Genomic DNA, 10,290 nt, shown 5'->3' with positions numbered 1-10,290 from the left:
AAAGACTATATTTTATATATTTTATCCATTCGAAAGACTACAAATGTGATCCCAGTTCTGCACATAAACGTAGCGCTGTGTTTATGGTTCGCTGCGCTATGCCAGCTTTTGCCATAAAACCTGCAGACCTCAGCCAATAGAAATGCATCTCTGTCGCTGCTCGTCCTGCTCCTCACACCACAGAACGTTGAAGAAGATTGTATTTTGTCATTCATTATAACAAAGCATAGGCTAGAGACGATGTCAGTGAGTAGTGTAAAGATCTTCATGAATTAAAATGGAAGTTTGTGAGATAGCGATGAAGGAGGGTAACAGCTTTTTGATGATTATAAAGAGAGTTTGCAAATATGAAATTGAATTCATACAACAGTTTTATACATTTTTGATTTTATACAAAAGTTAATATTAAGTGACTTACATTTTAGGAACACTGTTGTCTATTTTGCCCTTATTTCGTCAACAAAAATATAGTTCAAAAACAGTCACAGCTGTTTCGTTCATGAATGAATCTTTGCTTTTGAACCAACTCTAGTGAGTCACTTGCTTCGTTCCTAAATGAATCAGCCATTTGAACGAAATCGATTACATGAATGATTCAGTGACAAAGACAGTGACTTGCCGCCACCTACTGGCCATTTCAGTTTAATTTTTAAAGTATCAGTTTAGTTATTTAAATAATTTAATATTTCTATATTCAGAACTTTAAAACATTAATCTCATAACATTGCTATTATGATGCATTAATGCCACCTCTGAATCCTGAATTGACTGGTAACTTATTCTTCCTTATTGTATCTTATTATTTTAATAAAACATTTTTGATACAAGTTTAATCACATTTTTTGGCACAAAACATGACATACATTTAATAAAGTTAGAAAAATGCCATTTCAAAGGTCAAATATCAACGAGAAGGATCATTTCTGTAATGTAACCGAGTCCTTAAGAATGTAATATTAAAAAGTAACTGCTAACTAACGTATTATAGATTATAAAGTGTTTTATAATTAAATACATCCGAAAAGTCATCTAAACTTACCCCTCGCCCCCAGATAGACCCCCCCTAGTTAATTTTGTCCATTTGCTCCACTGTTTTCAAGTATATTAAATATTATATACGTTCTCTCGGGAAATTATTATAAATAGTGCGATGTTTTAAATTCATTTGTCGAATGAATAAAGCTTTAATGTTTGGAAACTCGTGGATATATCAAGTAGCCTGATCGAAAGGACGCGTGTCCTTGTCAACCGACGCTTCTTTCCGAGTGCGACGCGTCCGCGACGCGTAACGTCGTGTCCTACAGCAGCTATTATTGAGTGAAGATGGCGGAGTCTGCTGCGCTCCACGACAGCGGTTCTTCTGTCACTGCTGTCGAGCAGAAATCGACCCCAAGCTGCCTGTAAGTAGGCTACACAGCAACACTCAGTCAATGAAAATCCATGCGTCTTGTGTGCTTGCCCCGTGATACGCCTCAACGCAACTTAATGTTTCCTTCTTACAGTGATAACTTATAGAAGCGCTGACTTTCAGTATTGCATATTTCATATACATGTAGCTTTTGTTATGTGTACACGCGCGTTGGTGTAGGTCCAGGGGAATGTAGTTCATGTAACTAAACGTTTTAAGTAGTGTGTGATGAGTGCCATGGTTGCGAGGAATTCAGTATCCAAGTTTGGGAGTTACACTGATGCCAAATTTAGCTCAGCCTCCACCCGCTGCAGCCCTGCTGAAGTAGACACACATGCAGTACACTGACTGGCAGCTGTGCAGGTCCTGGACAGGTAGTCTGACATGAAAGTGGATGCTTGCATGTCATTTAGTAATAAATTGTATGTATATACAGGAATTTAATCTTCCAATCCTTTAATCCTCCCTTTTTTTTGTAATATGTGTTGGGTGAACAAGTAAAGATACTGTAAAATCGCACTAGCATACAGTCATTCAAGGGTCAACTATGTAATCAATGTATTTATAACTGAAATGTTGAACTGTATTCTTTGGACAAAAGTATTTTTTAATGAATGTCAGGTCGGGGGATGTTGTCACAGGTGTTTTAATGCAATTTTTCTTTCATTTTATACTATCACCTTTGTAAAAAAAAAAAGTAGTATGTGTAAAATACATTTATTTCATGCTAATTATAGTTCAAATCTATAAGCATATTAACTGACATTTCGCTGGAGACATACTGACATAAAAATGATAATTCAAATTTATTTGGAGTACTACTTAAGAATGGAGTACTAATTCTTAATATTAAGTGTTTTAATGTCACTATTGATGAGGATTGTATGATCTTTGAATAATATCAGTCTTTAAATGCAGAATATTGTAAAATTACAGAAAATATAGTTGCAATAGTTTCACTTTAATTAGCACAATCAAATATATTTCAGTATATCTTTAGTTGGACTTCAGCACTACTTCCACACGATTAAAGTGCATTAAGTATAAAATTAGTTGTTCCGGTTTAGCAGACTTGAAGTATACCAGTTTAGTGTATTATTATTAAGTACAGAAATATGTAAATGTATTTGTAGTACACTTAGCATGAAATAAATGTATTTCAAAAACATTATAGTATTTTTTTTTTCAATAGGGCAAACACATAATAAGCTCATATTTATAACAAACAAACAAAAAAAAATTGAAAGTCAACATCAGAATTAAGAGGCAGTTGGTTTAGGACTGACATCTGATAGATGATAACCTAGAAAACATTCTAGATAAACATTTTTACATGTAATAATGTGTGTTTGAACAGGAATATGTTTGTCCCAGATGTGAATCTGGCTTCATTGAAGAGGTGTCAGAGAACTCAAAGTAAGTTTTGCTTTTATGTCAGGTAACTAATGATCAAGACCGAAAGGTTTTTTTTTATTACTGTAATTCCATACATCTTTGTTTACTCAACTAATAAGATAATATATATATCCTTTGTAATTATGATGTTCATCATTTACGATGAGTAAAACGTTTCATTAGTCTTCTTCAGAGTCGAGATGGTGCTGCTGCAGGAGCTGATGACATGGCTTCACAGTTCGCAGAGGTACAGTATATTTTGTTCCCACGACTTTCCTATAATTGATCATTTGAGCATCATATTTATATCATTAACTAAATCTATTAGAAGCTTTTTTTTTGTTTAGTTTTTGGATTATTTTTTTTTAAATTTTGCCTTGCCAAAGCAATACAATAATTAAATAAAAAGTGAAAAAAAAAGGAAAAAAATAAATTAAATACAAAAAATCAACTTAAATAAAAATATAAATCTAATATAAAATATTTATTAAAACTATAATATGCTATTTCAGTCTTTCTACTTAAAAATGTGTTATTTGTTATTACAGTATGCATACAGTATATAAAAGGAAACGGTTCCTTAAGGGGGGGGTCTGTCATGGTTTTGTTTCTTTATGAGCCTTTTGTCTTTTACTTCTCCATTAGCTGTGGCAGCTGCTCTACATGGAGCACTCAGTGCAGCTCTCCAACCCCACCGTCACAGATGCGCTCCGCAGCCGCTCAGGGGTCGAGGCAGCAGGTGGTGATCCTGCTCCTGGGACAGAGGGACCTGTAGCGTCCGTGGAGACGTTGTCAGACTGTGCAGAGCCTGCGCTCCTCCCTCAACAACACAGCCAGCAGCGTAACTCTAGACTGGATCAGGGGACAGGCTGGGGAGAGGGTGTGGGTGTATGGCCACTCGTTCCAAGCTGCGGTCTACTAGGAGTTCTGAAAGATGCAATATCTGTATTTAAAATTTAACATTCAGTTCCAACATGCAAATGGTTTATTCAAAAATATATTTTCTTTTACTGAGAGTATAATATATTTAGTATATCCATGTTTTGTTTACTTTGTACTGGGATTTGACTTGACTAATCTGAATTATTTTTAATAATAATACAATTTAGGACAGTATCTTGCTATACAAAAAAAATAAAAATAATGAATAATAAAAATAATCAGTCTTGTAATTTTAAGCACCTTGAAAATATGATGAGAAAGGAGACTAAAATATTCCTCAAAATGTTTTAATTGTATCAGCCAGGGAATCCACACATTTTTACCAGTGAATTGTCTAACATTTTTAAAACAATTATTCATTACTGATTACTTTTACACATACGAATGCTTCTAATAAAACAAAGTTTTTAAGATTTGAAATTTGCCCCCTTTGAGGGAAGACCACCTCTTGTCTTTTAAGCGACAGCTATTAGTTAGTAACATTTATCTAGTAATGTATCTGGTGCAAAAACTAGATCATCTTTTACACAAATCATATTAAGAAGCAAAACTTTTTTGACATTGATAATAAGAAGAAATAGATTCTGTGACACTGAAGACTGAATAATGGCTGCTGAAAATTCAGCTTTACCATCACAAGAATAAAATACATTTTAAAATATATATAAAAAATAAAAGTTATTTTAAATAGAAATTATATTTCACAATATTACTGTTTTTACTGTAGTTTTGTTCAAAGGAATGAACGCTTAAAATATGTTTTCAAAAATCTTACCTACCCAAAACTTTTGAATGGTACTTGTAAAATAATAATGATAATAAACTATAATAAATACATATATATATATATTTCCGAATTGTTCATGAAAGCAAAATCTGATTGATTAAAAGTTCTGAATAAATCCTGAATTCCACAATTTTAGTCATCATTTAATCATTATCAGTTATTAATGCTTTAAAAATTGTGCAAATAGATGCCCATCTCTCTGAATGTTCTTTTGTAGATTTTATTCCTTTATTTTTTTTATTATTAATGCAACAATGCTATCTTTGTTTCTTTAATTAAGGATTGTCCAGCAGTTCCTGGCTGGTCTGTTTTTCCAATTCTGACAGTGCAGGTTCCCAAACCTCCTCATGGTATGTTTTTGTGGTTTACTCTCATTCTTTTAGGAACAATATGTTCGTGAAATAACATTCCTTTTAATCAGTCACATTTTGGATTTGGCTGGGCTAAATCAATTTTCATATCAACCCATCACCTCCGTTGTTTGACAGGAATGTTGTTCCAGAACCAAGATATTCAATGTGCCCTTTTGTCCTACAAACTCATTCATTTGCATATGTCAAGACGAGACCTACAAATCCATCTTATGATTTATCAATAACCTGTTCCTCAGGTCTAGCATGCTGCACTCAAACCCTGGAGATTATGCTTGGGGACAAGGAGGTTTAGATGTGGTCATCTCGCAGGTGAGTCACACTGACATCAGTGACAGTCTGATGTTATGACTCATGTCCTCAACCGTTCTGCCTCATTGGTCTTCACAGTATTTTTCCTGTTGGCACTTAAATTTATCCCCAAGCACATGATAGAATTTTCTTGCTGAAATTAAAAAAGCATTAGAAAATATCCTGCTAATCAACTGCTGCAGATTTTTTCTTTTCTCTCTTCCAGCTGCTTGGTCAGTCTGAAAACACCGGCCCCCCTCCTGCTGAGAAGAAGATGATCTCATCTCTCCCCACCGTTAGCATCTCCTCAGAACAGGCCGGTAAGTTCCCATAATCCTCTGAGTCACCATGCACACTTCATTTTAAGAGCTATAAAGCAAAACACGGCTGTTCACATATTTCTGGTCACCTCCAGAAAGCATTTTTTTTTTGCTTTCCTGGCAGACTATTGTATTGAGTATGGAGAGGGTGAGCTGGAAAGTGTTTAAAACATGATGAATATGTACGATTCTGACAGCAATGCATTGTGTAGAAGCCATATTTATATCAAATGTTTCCAGAGACTCACGTTTTTCCCCTCATGTTATTTTATTGCTGAGCTACAACTCGTTAGTTGCTAATTGTTTTTTTTTTTAAAGCGACAGTCACCCAAAAATGAAAATTCTATCATTTACTCAACCTCATGTTTTTCCAAACCTGTATGTCTTTATTTGTTCCATAGAACATAAATGAAGATATTCTAAAGATAACCAAATAGTTTTAGTTCCAATTGACTTATATTATATGGAATCACAATAGAACTCAACGGGAGCTGAAACTGTTTGGCAACCATCATTATTTAGAGTATCTTCTTTTGTGTTCTACTAAAGTTGCAACAACATTAGATTAAGTAAATGATGACAAAATTTTGATATTTGGGGTGGTCTGTTCCTTTAAGAAATTTGTAACTGAATGAACAAACTGATTTGTAGCTCATCATGTTTTTCTACGTGTCTCTCACAGCATGCCGGCTGGAATGCCCTGTGTGCAGAGAGGAGTACTCTGAAGGGGAATCTGTCCGACAGCTGCCCTGTCTGCACTACTTTCACAGCAACTGTATTGTACCCTGGCTACAGGCCAACTGGTATAATGAGTCTCATAAAATGACCTTAGCACTGGATCTTTTGTCATCAGATGCATGTTTTTAACAGAATAAGGCTTAATTTAGTGCTGCTTGTTGTAAATAGTGGTAGCCTGCATTTATTATCATTGGTTTTTATACCGTATTTAACTCACAAGCAAAATGTTTGGAAGGACCTCTAGTGGACAGGGGACAAATAGCCTTACTATAGTTGACTAATTTAAAGCCAATAGAGCTGGTCAGTTGTGACGTCAATTTGTAGACCAAACCAAAGACCAATTCACCCTCGGGAAATTTCCAGTGGGTTTTTTAAAATGTCAGGTTTCGATTTATGAGTGCAATAAACTTTGTGGTTAACTTTACTTGAACAGACTTTACTGTCTTCTCTCTACAACATTTTACACAGTCATTCTGCAAACATGAATTTGAGGTGGCAGGTTCGAAATGTGTTTTAGACGTTAATGATATTTGAAAACCATATGTCATGTAAAACTATATTAAGTGATAAAATAACCTACACCAGCATTCAGAAATTTGGGGTCGGTAAAAAATTTTTTAATGCTTTTGGAAAAAAAAATGTCAGTCTTGATCACCAAGGCTGCACTTATTTAATTACAAAAACAGGAATACTGTGAAATATTACAATCTAAAAAAACAGTTTTCTATGTTAATGTATTTTAAAATGTAATTTATTCCTGTGATGGCAAAGCTGAATTTTCAGCACCATTACACCAGGCTTCAGTGTCACATGATCCTTCTGATTTGGTGCTCAGTATTATCAGTGTTGAAAACAGTTGTGCTGCTTAATATTTTTGTATTTTCAGGATTCTTTGATGAACAGAAAATTAAAAAGAACATTTATCTGAAATTCAATTTGTTTGGTTACATTATAAATGTCTTTACAGTCATATTTTTGATCAATTTAATGTGGTCTTGGCTGAATAAAAGTATTAATTTCTTTAAAAAAAATCATAGATACCCCAAATTTTTGAATAGTAGTGTAGATGAAGAAATAAGACAATTACTCTTCTGTCCTCATTTGTACTGTTTTATGTTAATAGCACGACACCTGCCCTGTCTGCCGGAAGAGTCTGGATGGTAAAGACCGGGGTTTCCAGCCACAGACAGGACCTCCAGGGGCAATTCCCTCACCGACGAATGTAGAAGAACGTAGCACATTTGAGGCACTTTAGTCTCATTTTTTCCTTCCTTTTATCATTCTGATCAATCCAGGACAGAGAGAAGCACCACAGCCCTGTGCATCAGTGCTTCACAGAGCCCCTAAAAAGAGAGCCTTCTATTTCAAAAGACATTTTAATTGAGGCTCTTTTAGTCCAGTATCCATCTGATTAACATTTAGATCTGTTAATTGTGTTTTTACAAAGTACAGTTGTGCCAGTGATGTTTACAGTCCAACCCTGAACTTACATATTTCAACTAACACAGCACACACGTGAGGCGTTTAATCAATTTTTAAAATTCCAGTTTGGAACAAACACCGTCTCTTAGGTGGGCCGCAGGACTGGAGCTCACGAGTACTGAGATAGATGATACAGATGTCGCAGGGGATGCAGTTCAAGTTGCATATGCATATTTAATGGCACAGCACATGTTTATCATATAGCTTCTTCAGAGCTCTTTTTTCAATACCTCACAATGAAGTGCACAGTTCACTTTCCCTGATCTGCTCCGCACATGCCTTCACTCTTATGAAGGTATCATAGAAAATGCAAAGATTTAGATACCTCCTCAAGTTTTGCACTGTGAAAATGTTTGTCTGTTGTACTGTACATGTTTTGGGTTGATAGTTTGCACTGGTGTTTTCTGTGTGACATTGCTACTGTATGTGTTGCTATATTGTGGGTTCTTGTGGATAGATAGAAGAGAATCGTATTTATTGTATTCACAAGTTATGAAGCTGTTAGATCTCTTCTTGATTGTCCTCTTGGTGCTTTTTTTGGCGTTAATCCTCAGGGTTCCTTGACTGCTACATATTTAAATATTGAGACACAGTACCATTCATAATTTCACTTTACAATATGGCCATTTTTGAGTGTCATTTGGAATTTTATACCCACACTATCACACAGATAAAGGTTTACAAGAAAGAAAAAAAAACCCAGTGTGTACATTGAAAATAACTAGAAGAAGGCACATAACTTTACCCATAGGCCAACATGTTACAAATTGCACTCTCAAAACAAATAAATAAATATTAGTCATTTAAGACAGTTTTTAGGTCTGAGTTTTAGGCGGATCAGAGCGTGTGAACTATATGGGGTTTCGATGATGATAAAAAAATGAGACTCAAAACTGTGTAATTTAGGTAAACATTTATTTTACATAATATTTTCATTCCTCAAAATGACCAAATACTTTATTTAAGCTTTGTGTGGGATCACGGGACCCTATTAAACAGGTTATATTATGATTTATGTACTTTTTATTCAGCAAGGATGTATTCAACTGATCCTAAAGTGAAAGTAAAGAAATTTATAGTGTTACAAAAGATTTCTATTTCAAATAATGTGCTCTCTATTCTTCAAAGAATCATAGAAAAAATTGTATCACAGTTTCCACAAAAATAATCATCACCACAACTGTTTTCACGACATATAGAGCATAATTTATTTCTGAAGGATTACGTGACATTGAAGACTGGCGTTAATTAATTTCTGTAATTAATGTGCAACATGTCATCATGCCATTCCATCAGTCAGTCAGTCTAATTATCATCTCATTTGCAGCTTAAAAAACCTAACATATATTAATTATGAAACAGCATCAGTTTCACTATATATAATAAACCATGAAGTTTGATTTCCATCTTTTTCACCGAGGTCATTTTTGCTTATTAGTAGAGAGGCTACAAATAAGTTTGGCTATTAATATATATTTTTTCATGAAGCAATCGTCCCCTACCCCAGCAATGAGAATACCTTGACATGTTATAATAAGACACTAGGCACTTGTGTAAATGCAGAATTGACCAGCCCACTCCTACATCAATGTCCAAAAAAATAACCATAAGGAGTTGCGCAACTGTATTTCCCCGTCCCTCCTCCTCCAAGCCTGATCCAGAAGTTCAGTGGATTTTTTTTGTGTGGAACAAAAAGTAAAAGGTCAAATAAAAAGCAGGTTTCAGTTGTCGCTGCTGCTCTAATGACTGAATTCTGGCCTATTTATACAGTTACACAACCCTCTCCACAGCTGCAATTCCCGTGAGAGCGTCAATATTTCACTGTCATTAAAGACCGAGACAACACGTCACCTCTTCAGGAGCCAGAAATTGTTATAATGGTTGCCCTTTCAAAACAGCGGCTGGTATTGTGATACATCTCACTAACTCTTCAATCTGTCAACTAAAAAGAGTCATTCAGTAGCCCTTTTTTGCAGTTTAACTCGTTACGCCAGTAGGTGGCGACAAGTGAGTGTTTTGTTTTGTGAGTCATATACTCAACGATTAGTCAAAAAAAGTCGTTCACAATCACAACAAGTCATTTTATCACTTACCAATTTGTGTTTTATAAAATATATTCAGAGGCCCAAGAGAGTAAGTAGCATATATGCACATTTTTTTTTTGTTTTCATTTTGTTTCATAAACATGTTTCCTTAGTTCATCCTTCTGTTTATTGTAGCCTAATGCTCCTGAAGTTGAGCTCTTTAAAGTCAGGTGGGATTCTGACTGGCTGTGATTTAAATAATTAGTAGATATATATATATATATATAGTTATATATATATATATATATATATATATATATATATATATTATATATATATATATAAATATTTCACTGTAAAATAGAAACTTAAGTATTTAAGAAAAACAATATAATTTTCTTTAAAATGATATCTAAGTTACATAAACCACATTCCTCTCAGTGAGGGCCGTTTCTCAGCAAGGACCATAACTAACTATAATATATAGTTTAATAACATTCTAATTCTAAGAGAAGTCCACACCAAAACTTTG

The 10,290-nt window shown here is 34.5% G+C and overlaps 1 pseudogene; it reads left to right on the top strand.

Moving 5' to 3' along the window:
- Nucleotides 1-240: 240 nt before the first annotated feature.
- Nucleotides 241-7,508, top strand: LOC109103524 (annotated as a pseudogene).
- Nucleotides 7,509-10,290: the final 2,782 nt, after the last annotated feature.

The sequence above is a fragment of the Cyprinus carpio genome, unplaced genomic scaffold (genome assembly GCF_018340385.1).
Source record: "Cyprinus carpio isolate SPL01 unplaced genomic scaffold, ASM1834038v1 S000006749, whole genome shotgun sequence".
NCBI lineage: Eukaryota > Metazoa > Chordata > Actinopteri > Cypriniformes > Cyprinidae > Cyprinus > Cyprinus carpio.
Note: the sequence above shows the minus strand (reverse complement) of the source record. Positions and strands in the feature narration are given on the sequence as shown.